Here is an 11729-nt window from a genome sequence, read left to right on the forward strand (position 1 = left end):
CAGTGACTTCTCAATGTTTCTGGTGAATTAGATACTTCTTTTCACGTAAAAGTAACCTTTAAATATTGTAAGGAGTATGTACAATAACATGAATAATGAATTATGTAAACAGATGAATTATATCAGCCGTGTAACAATGCAAAAATATTACAATAGTTTATAAATGAATTCATTCTAAAATTGAGCCTCATACGGAAGACGTTTAATTTAGTGTATAAAGCAGGTAACATTATCAAGCAGTGTAAGGCATGCAGGATAATTATAGATATACAAAGAAAAATATGAATGTTTGAAGCAAATAAAAAAATATTGACACTGATCTTCATGCTATCAGACATAAATAAATTTGAATAAGCTGTACATTATCACATATTAATTTCGCCTGACTCACATGGTGTATCCAGTTAAATGCATATGTTGTCGACTTTAAACTTAAACTTTTAATCATTATTCTCATTTGAAATCAATTTTGATTAACATGTAAAGAAGACGACATAAAAAGATGAAATTCTTGCCAACAGAGACATGCATTAAGATCTAAACATCTTTAATGGCTTACAGCATAATGTTAATCTCAATCAATCTGGACAATGTATTTTTTTGCTTTTATCTTATCAATTATGATATGAGCACCTCATGTTCTAACACTTATATTTGTTAAGTGTTGTGATGGAGATACGATACAATTTAAAGATCATAAACAATTAACGATACAATCTTTAAAAAAAATGCATTTTTTATGATATACTTTTTCCTTAATGAAATTTTTTGGATCTGATACTAAATAAGAAAAAATGATAATGGTAGCGTATAGCTTCATGTATACTTATTTGAAGCAGGCCTTTGTTAAAATGATAAAACCTGATAAACAATGGTAATTAAAAATCAATTAAATATTGTGATAATGAAATTTCGGTCTAAAACATATCTCGAGTATATAATATATTTTTTAGAAAAGTTCCTTAAATGGGTTTCTTGAAGTATAATGAGACAGTTCAGTAATGTATGTTTTTCAAGGGTTAACTACAATTTTGAACGTCCTTAAAATTCTCAAATATATCTTCATTTTTTGTGCTGACATGAATTGTCATTGATATGGTTATATTTATAAATTTACTGATTGCAATTTTTTGAAATTTTGGAAATACTAAGGCTTTTCTACCTCAGGTATAGATTACCTTAGCTGTATTTGGCAAAACTTCTAGGAATTTTGATCCTCAAAGGCTCTTCAACTTCGTACTTTATTTGGCCTGTTTAACTTTTTTGGATTCGTCACTGATGAGTCTTTTGTAGACGAAACGCGCGTCTGTCGTATATACTATATAAAGTCCTGGTATCTATGATGAGTTTATTTACTACTGACTGCAACATAAACAAAATCATTATAGGGTAGATTTGCAGTAGTTGGCTTTTAAATGTCAACAATTTTATTCGTTCATTGTATGGCTTAAGTGAAACGTAGAGTACAAAGGAAATCCTATATACGTCAAATGTGATGGCTATATCATGTTGGAAAACCGTTTTATCAAGGAAGTTTTACTCATGTTATTGAAATAGTCCTTTCTCCCACTGTCTCTAGTCGATATATATAGCATTTTTCTAAGAAAACACATTTAAAAATAGTTGAAATGGTGTAAACAGGTATATATAGTCTATGTATTGTTTGGTATAAATCCTAGTATACTGTGTAACTAAATTAATTCTAAAGTTGAGCCTCAAGCGGACAAGTCATAATCTAGTTTATGAGCAGGTAAGACTATACAGTATGTATAAACGTTAACTGCATATACTTAGAATAAACCTCTACAGTTTATTGAGCTTCAGTAAAGATATGGTTATGCTGAACATAAGTATAAACATAAAAATACAATAATTTAAAAAAAAAATCATAATTACGAACAAAATATTCATCTTAATCGACAAAAAAATTGAACGAAACATCCTTTCATTTTAAAAAAAAAATAATATCTTAGCATGCATGCCAGGTGTAATATGGGTAATGTTTGTTAATGTTTTAAAGAATAAATGGTATATAAAAACGAAAATATATACATATATAATATGTAGAAAAACTTATAATTCGAGAAACATCACTTCCTTAACGACATTTGTTTTAGTTGATTTAAAGCCAGAAATCGACCTTAACACACCTTTAAAACTTATATTTTTCAAGCACGCAATTATAATCAAAGCAGTACTTTTTAAAGTAAACACCTAAAATAGAGCATTGCTAATATGCTTAATTTAAAATGGGTTAGTAAATACAACAGTTATCCTTTAAAACTGCAATATGGAATATGAAATTAAAAATCGACTATTTCGTGTTTGTAAATTATGTAAATGCAAACAGCCAACGGACGACTCAAGGTGCAGGTGTTTTTGCTGTGTTGATGACCAATTGGTGGCCTTTGGTTTTTTTTCTGCTCATTTATCGGCTTGTTGTTTCTTTGAAAATTGATTTAACAAACATTAAAAGGATACAAATAAGCAGACTGATTTTTATTAGTAAATCATAACCACTAGAAAAAATATTAACCTGATACGGAAATGTTGATCTAAACTTTATTTTACGTACATGTATACAAAATAATGTGTTGAGATTGCCAATGAGACAACTCTTCACAAGAGACCATATACATGTAGCACAAAAATCAACAATTTTAGGACACCGTACGGCCCTCAGCAATAAGCAAAGCCAATACCGCATAATCAGCTATAAAATGCCCCGATATGACTAATATGAAAAAAAACTAACGGCCTATTGCATGTACAAATATAAACAAACACAAACAAATGTGTAGCACAGCAAAAAAAAAAACTGCCACAGATATACAAGCTCCTGACTCGAAACTTAAAAAAGAAAAAGAACGATAAGAAATGTATAGCACAGAAACAAAGACAACCAGTGAGTTGCAGACTCCTGACTTAGGACAGATACATAATAACGTAATACAAGTCGGATATAATGTTTTAAGAGTTTAATCTATATCATGGTAGGTATAGTGTTTGGCTAGAATCGTGGTTTTTCGAGTGATTTGGTCCATTTTTTTCAAGTGTAGATCGGGCTTTTTCGAGTGATAAAACATGCGATAAGTTTAATTAACGGATATTTCGTAATTATAATAGTTTTTAACATTACTACCCATCTTATATTGAATACTATATATGTTTGAATCAACAAAGAAGCTAAATTTCCTTGTATTTAAAACAACAAATCACTGTTTGTTATTGTCCGGGTTTTTTCTAGAGCAACTGTGAAAGCGTCCGGGTTTGTAGACAAATGGTCCGGTTTTTTTACAAAAAAATTAAGGTATTTTAAACTTTAAAAAATGATCTTTTTCTAGTTTATAAAAGTAATTAAGTGAAGGACAATATCATATAGTCCCAAAAAGTCATCAACAACATATGAAAATGAATCTTTTTTTTCAATTTAATGCAAATATTCTGTTTTGACAGCGTTATACAACTACTTTTCAGTGCTAAAATCAGCAATGCAATGAATAGTTCATTAGCCTAAATATGATCCTTAGGCAATGATAGACAAGTGCAAAATGTGTATATTGTATGCTATCACCAGCTAGATTGTCCAGTGTTTCGAACGACACCAGGAACAACATTGTAATGCCTTGATTAATATTCATATTTTCCATTTTTTAGACACTTTTCTTTTATTGAAAGGAAGTTATCATGGCGTTTAGTTGCTGTATGACCAATTGTTATATTTTACATAATCAGAGTCCTCCTCATAGTTGTAGCATTTAGTCGTTTTATAGTTAACTAGTTCAAAACCATTCAAACGGGAAAACTAACGGTTAAGGGGTGGGGTGGGGTAGAAAAAAAGGAAAAATTTAATCGAAAGATATATTTATGTTTCTTGCCGAAAAAAGTAATAAAGTGGCGAAAAATATATTGTTTTGGCGAAAGAGATTGCTAAAAAAAATAATTGCCCAGGGGGATACCCAACTTTGGACCATATAGGTATACATAAGAAACGATTCAATAATACAATAAACTTTTCTATAACAATGACGGTTACATGAAATGTTATTTGATAGGTCAAAGGCTAACCATGACAGCACAAGTTACAAGTTGTAACCCATTGTTAAACAGTTGAACTCTTGTTTAACAGTTCATTTAGATATTTTTGGAAGTTATCTTCCAAGTCGATATTTTGCTGTCCAGTAATAGTTATCCCGTGAGGTCCTAATACTTATATGGTCCGGAACACTCACATTAGGTTGTTGACATCCCGGATAAATACTGTACATGCCATTTATAAGATGTGAGAAAAAGAATATATGCAAATGAACGATACTGGTTTCATGATAAAATGCAAGTGTTGATACACCATGTGCCTTGAAAGTACCTAATTTGAGCCTTTATTTTATAATTTTTAAACGTAAACACATAACATTTTTAGCTATCAATATAAGAAATGTGTATAATCACTCTATAAATAAGGACACCCTTGAAAAAGCCCGGACTGTTCTCGAAAAAAACCGGACATGAAAAACTGAATTTAGTCTCACAATGTCTTTTTCAATGCAATTACAATATTTTTTGTAATGTGCCTGTATATCTAAGGATATATAGATTCCATGTATGTATTTCTGTCGACATTTGCATTGGTATGTGTAAGAAAATAGATTTATTCGGTATTTTTTTTTAAATGAAAAGCAATGTCAGAATGATACTATTTTTATATCTCAAATACTCATATATCATGTATTACCTTGTATATCAAACTCAAGCTTCTATATCACGTCTTGTTAGAAAAGAAGCCTGTTTGTTTACATTATAAATCAATTTCACTCGAAAAAAAGTTGTCACACTCGAAAAAGCGCGATCAAATCATTCGAAAAACCACGATACTAGCCGGACACTATACCTACTGTGTTTACGACTTAGATTGAAGGTTGTCTCATTGTCAAATACCACATATTTCTATAGATATAGGAAGATGTGGTGTGAGTGCCAATGTGACAACTCTCCATCCAAATAACAATTTATAAAAGTAAACCATCTATTTTAAAAATGATTATTTTACAAAGGGGAATGACAGCTTTGAAAATATTCAGATCCATTCCAGGTTTGATTGTAACATTATATAAAATCACCTGACACGATATGTGCAAACAGTGTTGGTTTGATGTTAGTAAAATCGCCATTAAACATTTTAATTGCGTTTGTCTATATTATAGCTGCAGTGACACGAATAATTTCACTGAAATCTGTTTTAAATAGTTTCTCGTGACCATGCGCCTAGATGCGTATCATTCTTGGAAAACCACGACTAAATGAAAAGCTTTAGTAATGAAAAAAACGTATTATTGGTCGTGTTCTAGTTGTTTGTTCTTTTTATGAATATCACTGAAACCATTTGTACGTCATATTTCATTACTGCGTGGTTTAAAAGCGACACAATTTCGTGTGTCATGCAGGAAAGGAACATCGACTTATTTGTAAAGATGTATAATTACATTAGAGTATGTTTTCATTATTATACGTTATGTTGATTGGCTAACTTTCAATTAAAAATGAATTGCATGTATTGAAACGTACATTATGACACACGTTTCCATAATGATGTGCACGGGTAAATAAAAGAAAAAAACTCGACAGTAATCGTGTCTTCATGGCCATAACGAAAACATGTAGTTATAAGTATTTAGAAGTTTAAAAAGTTGTTTTTAATGGTCAGAACATATATTTTCATACATACTGTTCACGTTTTATTTTAAATGTGTTTTAAACAACAGTTAAGTTTGTGCTTTATTGAACACGAGATGGTATACAAAGACGTATCCAGTAAATTGTTTATCAGTTCAATAGTGCGAGATCATTTTCACGTTGATAATATGTAGTGGAAATGAAACCAAACACATAATTTAAAAAAAAAATATATAATGTTGATTGGCAGTTTCATGTATTTGATTCATATTCTTAAAAAATGATGTAATGTACTACATTTATACTAACAATGTGTTTTTTTTTTCAGCAAGGTTCATAAAAATGATGATTGTCTGTGTTCTTTTCCCCTTTCTTCTGTCAGTTATTCAGGCTGTTGAGGGTATGTTTGTTTCAGTAATTCTTTAATTTCTTATTGTTTTTTTTAATATCATTATTTTAGACCTAAGTGATTTACCTCATCAATGTTCGTTTATGTAAGATTTGTAATATATACGACTTGTAATAAAAATTTGAAAGGAAGATGGATAAAAGAGGATAAAAGAGGGGCAAGATAAAGGAGGGATATTCAAACTCAAAGTTTGAAAATTAACTGAAAACGCAATGGTTAAGAAAGAAAAAGTCAAACTGACAAATAATAGTATACAAGACATGACATTGAAAACTAAAGTCTAAGTAATACGAACCCCAGATGATAGCAGATGCTGCAAAAGTGTATGCAGATTCTGCTGCACATGTGACACCCGTCACAAATCCGCTAAATAGTATAATACGGTAAGCACATTCGTGAATAGAAACGGATTGTGTAGTTTAATAATTAGTGACATATCCAATATCATTTGTGAAACGGATATACCATACAGGTCAACCAACTCGTGATGGCGTCCGTAAAAATAACGAATAGACGATTTCAACTCAACCATTTAGAACTCATGGTTTAATAACTTACTCGTGTTACTTGTGAGCGGCAACCCTCTAGCGAGCAAATCAAGATAAGGAAATATAAGACCGGGAATATCGTATCAATTGAAAAATTAATATTCCATAGGAAAGCGCTGAAGGATTGTTGCTTCATAGATATGAACAGTTCACAATTGGGAAGCTGGAAACATCTCTTTTGTCGTAAAGTTTTGTTATCAAGCGACCCTCATTGTGAATTGCTGGATGTAAGTCAAGATATGAGGAAGATTTAACTGTATCTGTTGTATCTCTAATCTTTAGTTAAATGGGATAGATGCGTTCAACATAATAAGCCCTGCATTTTTCCTATCCTACTATGGATTAGTCAGTAGTTGATGTTTTTCACTTTTTCAATGATATAGTGTGTGATAATGAGTAAAGTAGTTAATCTTAGACTTTTATCTTTTTAATAGTTACACGCATTTACAGAGTATGGACTTGTCATATTGTGTAGAAACATGGTTATTGTTGATGACTATATATTCCTCAAAGTATGCATATGTATATACCATTATTTATACATCAGTTGACTTTTTAATTTTGTTTTCCAGTATGCTCCAATCAGCCAGCAGATATTGGATTTCTTATTGACGAATCAGGAAGTGTCGGTCAAACTAACTTCAATATCAATCTCGAATTTGTCAAGAAATTTGTGGACGCCTTTGATATTGGGAACAGTTTTGTAAAAATTAGTGTATTTGCGTTCCATCAGCTTATAGGGAATGGTTTTTATTTCAGTTGCTGCAACGATAAAGCCAGCATTAAATCTAAAATAGACAATATAAATTTCAATTCCGGTAATGAAGATTTTGAAATAGCATTAAATTTCGCACGAAACAATATGTTTCAAACCTACAATGAAACTCGTGACTTCTCACTAAAAATCTTAATATTTTTCACAGACGGTCGATCTTCAGTTCAAGATAGCGGAAGTTTACTTCATCAGCTTGGAGTCATTGTGTTCGCAGTAGGTATCGGAAGTAATGTTGACAGAGATCAACTCAATAAGATAGCATCAAATGAAAGTTATGTATTTGTGCTGCCAAATTATTCTGCCTTAGTAGGTCAAGGATACAATGATATACTTTCAATGGTTTGCACTGGTAAGTTTTTAAAATGAATATTATAATTCAAACTAAAAACTTGGAATGATTTTCATTAAATGATCACTATAGCAAGTGGCCTTCATTTATTATGAGAGTATATAACAATAATAAAAAAGAAATTATGATTGTAGCTCCACAAGCCTAACTATATACATTCTCATCAATATTTTAAGTATGTTAAAACACTTGTTTTCAAATATTGTTTTGTAATACGTCATAAGATATATGTATGGGTCTTGCTTTAATTATGATTTTTAAATGGTGACCAGTCCACTTCTGTGAAGCAACATTAAGAAGCATCTTCACTTTAAGTATGTATCTGCTTGCTAGTAAATACACCATGACACATGCATCCGGTCATGATTTATCGAAAGAGTGTTACTGTTAACAATCAGGGTTTCCGCTAGTGGTTGCCATTTTCGCATTTTGCAAAATAAATGAAAAATATGACGATGACAGATTTTAGCAAAATATTTTTTTTACAGTTTGTAGTCATCCTCTCTAATATTCTTTTCGGGTTTCACGGACTTTTCCCTGATCAGACAAGACTACTATTTTAACTTGAACAATTCACGCTTAACTATTTTGACAAAACATCAATAATTAGGTGTCTGTACTTAAATATAACTTTCGAAAACAATAAATTAATACGTAAAGGTATTGCTTGAACTCTTTAATGAAGTTATTTTGTTAGGTGGGCCTCACATGTCACATAAAGGACTTGTTTTAAGGGGAATTTATCAGAATCGTTTAACGATGCATGTGTTCAGCGCAACGTGTTAAAACTCATTCATTTAAAAAATAATGCGAATGAAAAGTTTAAATGTTTAAAATTATAAAAGTGTCTGATTTTAGATTTAAATCATTTAACTAGCTATTATATATAGAGAGGAGGTGTTCGATATACTTTTTGAAGATATACCCCGTGTTCTAAATGGTCAAAACTGACGATTTGATGATTTAAATTTTAAATGTAAAGTATTTTATTTGAAAGTAAATGCTTATGATGAGTATTTATCAATTATAATGTACAAATTCTGAAGAATATTATTTTCGCAAACACGAGATTCAACGAGACAAAGATGACTTACGTTACACAACAATGAAAGGTCAATCCCTTTTTTTGTTGTGGTGTTATGTAAAGTCGCATGGGTAAAGAAATACATAGGTTTCACATTTATTTATGAAATTCTTCCTTATACATTATAGGTTTAAAGTATAACGATTATCATAATAGATATTCTTTCATCAATTCATTGAACACTGATATAATTAAATTTTAGAATACTTCCGCTTACCAAATAACAAAGGCATGAAGTGCAATCAATATTTTGTATATATGCCATATCTGAAATAAAAAATTGTCTAACAAAAGATATAGCTTTGATTTTGGTGAATAAAAGTATAATGGTTATGTACATATTGAGTAAGATATTTTCGTTCATTTTAACAGTTTCATCTGCAGATTAAAATACTTGTATATACATATATCATGATGATAGAGAGTGATCTAGTGAGTGTACATTTGTCAATAATTTCCGTAGTTTTCGATTAAAAAAAATTCTTCTGAACTAATTAAACTAGATGCTCTCAAGAGCCTGTGTTGCTCACCTGTATTTCCTTATGCTTTTGAAGTCGTATGAGATAAGGTTAACATGTTTAACTCCGCCACATTATTTATGTATGTGCCTGTCCCAAGTCAGGAGCCGGTAATTCAGTGTCGTTTGTTTATGTGTTACATATTTGTTTTTCGTTCATTTTTTTATACATACAAGGTCGTTAGTTTCTCGTTTGAATTGTTTTATATTTTCATATCGGGGCCGTTTATAGCTGACTATGCGGTATGTGCGTTGCTCATTGTTGAAGACCGAACGGTGACCTATAGTTGTAAATGTCTGTGTCATTTTGGTATCTTGTGGATAGTTGATTCATAGGCAATCATACCACATCTTCTTTTTTGATATTAACATTATAATAAATAGTATTAAATATTGGATATTATTAGATACTATAACGATATCTAAGATAATAACAAAAAACTCAGGGGCAGCAATTCAACAATGTGTTTATCTGATAAACATTTTTACCCCATGTAGGATTTGCTCTAAATGCTTTAGTTTCAGAGATATAAGCAAAAACAGGATTTTATCCATTTGTTCTTTTATTAGCCATTTCGACCTTCTTGGTTGGCAGGCTGTGTCATTGGACCTGTTTTTTAAACTAGATACCCTAGTAATGATTGTGGCCAAGATTGGTTAAATTTAGCACTGTAGTTTTAGTGAAGAAGAATTTTGTACAAATAACAAAAATGACGAAAAAGTTGTTAAATATTGATTATGTAAAACATAACTTCTAAAGGGGTCAACTGATAATTTTGGTCATGTTGACTTATTTGTAGATCTTACTTTGCTGAACATTATTGCTGTTTACAGTTTATCTCTATCTATAATAGTTTTCAAGATAATAATCAAACTGCAAAAATTTCCTTAATAACAAATTTTAGGGCAGCAGCATAACAACAGGTTCTCGGATTCGTCTGAAAATTTGTGAGCGGATCGATCTTTAGTAGAGAACATTTATATCGTCGTAAGATTTGCCCTAAATGCATTAGTTTGGATTATATAGCTCTACATCTTTTATATAAACTTTGGATTTTACATATTTTGGCCACGAGCATCACTGAAGAGACATTATTTGTCGAAATGCGCATCTGGTGCAGAAAAATTGGTACCGTTAATGTTATTGCAAAGATATAAGCCAAAAACTGCATTTTACACCTATGTTCTAATTTAAGCCATGTCGGCCATTTTGTTTGTTAGGCGGGGTCATCGAACACATTTTTCAAATTAGATACCCAAATAGGGATTGTGGTCAAGTTTGATTAAATTTGGCCCAGTAGTTTCAGAGAAGAAAATGCTTGTATAAGATTACAAAAAAAGACGAAAATGTGTTAAAAATGGACTAAAAAGGGCAATGACTCCTTACGGGGTCGGCTGACAATGTTGATCATTCGACTTATTTGTAGATCTGACTTTGCTGAACATTATTGCTATTTACAGTTTATCTCTATCTATAATAGTATTCAGGATAATAATAAAAATATGCAAAATTCCCTTAAAATTACCAATTTAGAGGCAGCAACCCAACAACGGATTGTCTGCTTCGTCTGAAAATTTCAAGGCAGATGTATCTTTACCTGATCAACAATTTTACGTGTGTCAGATTTGCTCTAACTGCTTTGGTTTCAAAGATATAAGCAAAAATATACATTTTATTCCTATGTTTTATTTTTGGCCATGGCGACCATCTTGGTTGGTTGGCCAGGACATCGGACACATGTTTTAAATTACATACCCTAATGATTATTGTGGCCAAGTTTGGTTAAATTTGACTAAGTAGTTTAAGAGGGGAAGTTCTTTTGTAAAAGTTGACGGACGACCGACGAAGACGGACGACGGACGCTAAGTGATGACAAAAGCTCACTTGACCTTTCAGGTCAGGTGAGCTAAAAAAAATAATTTTTCAGCTCTTTTGTCCAATCCATGTGAACGAATTCCACAGCGGTATCAAATTCAAGGCACATGTGTTTGGAATGGTGGCGCCAAGTACACATGTCTGAGTCCAGATGTCTTTACAGGTAATAACTGTCAAACAGGTTTGCGTTTTCTTAAAAAAAATAGACAAAAAAGACTTGAATTGTTATGATATTTGTTTAATTCTTTATGTTTCATGTTATAAATGCTATGACAACAATAACAGCAGGATCAAGGATTTCAGTTTGCTGAATGATTACAAATTTTATATTATATTTACTCTATCTAATGCTATTTCTAAATTTATTTGATTTTTTTTCATTTTAAAACTAAATCTAGATTTGTTTATAGAAGTTATAATTTGTTTATTTAAATCAAAATAAATCCATAAATTAAGATAATGTTCACTTATTTTGTGTTTGAATGTTGTATTTAACGCTAT

The 11729-nt window shown here is 31.0% G+C and overlaps 1 long non-coding RNA gene across 1 annotated transcript; it reads left to right on the forward strand.

The window, feature by feature from the left end:
- The first annotated feature begins 1635 nt into the window (after window positions 1-1635).
- Window positions 1636-11415, forward strand: LOC139495603 (uncharacterized). Its single transcript, XR_011657405.1, has 4 exons — window positions 1636-1750; window positions 5999-6070; window positions 7200-7751; window positions 11281-11415. It is a non-coding gene; the product is annotated as an uncharacterized lncRNA (long non-coding RNA).
- Window positions 11416-11729: the final 314 nt, after the last annotated feature.

The sequence above is a fragment of the Mytilus edulis genome, chromosome 11 (genome assembly GCF_963676685.1).
Source record: "Mytilus edulis chromosome 11, xbMytEdul2.2, whole genome shotgun sequence".
NCBI classification, from domain to species: Eukaryota; Metazoa; Mollusca; class Bivalvia; order Mytilida; family Mytilidae; genus Mytilus; species Mytilus edulis.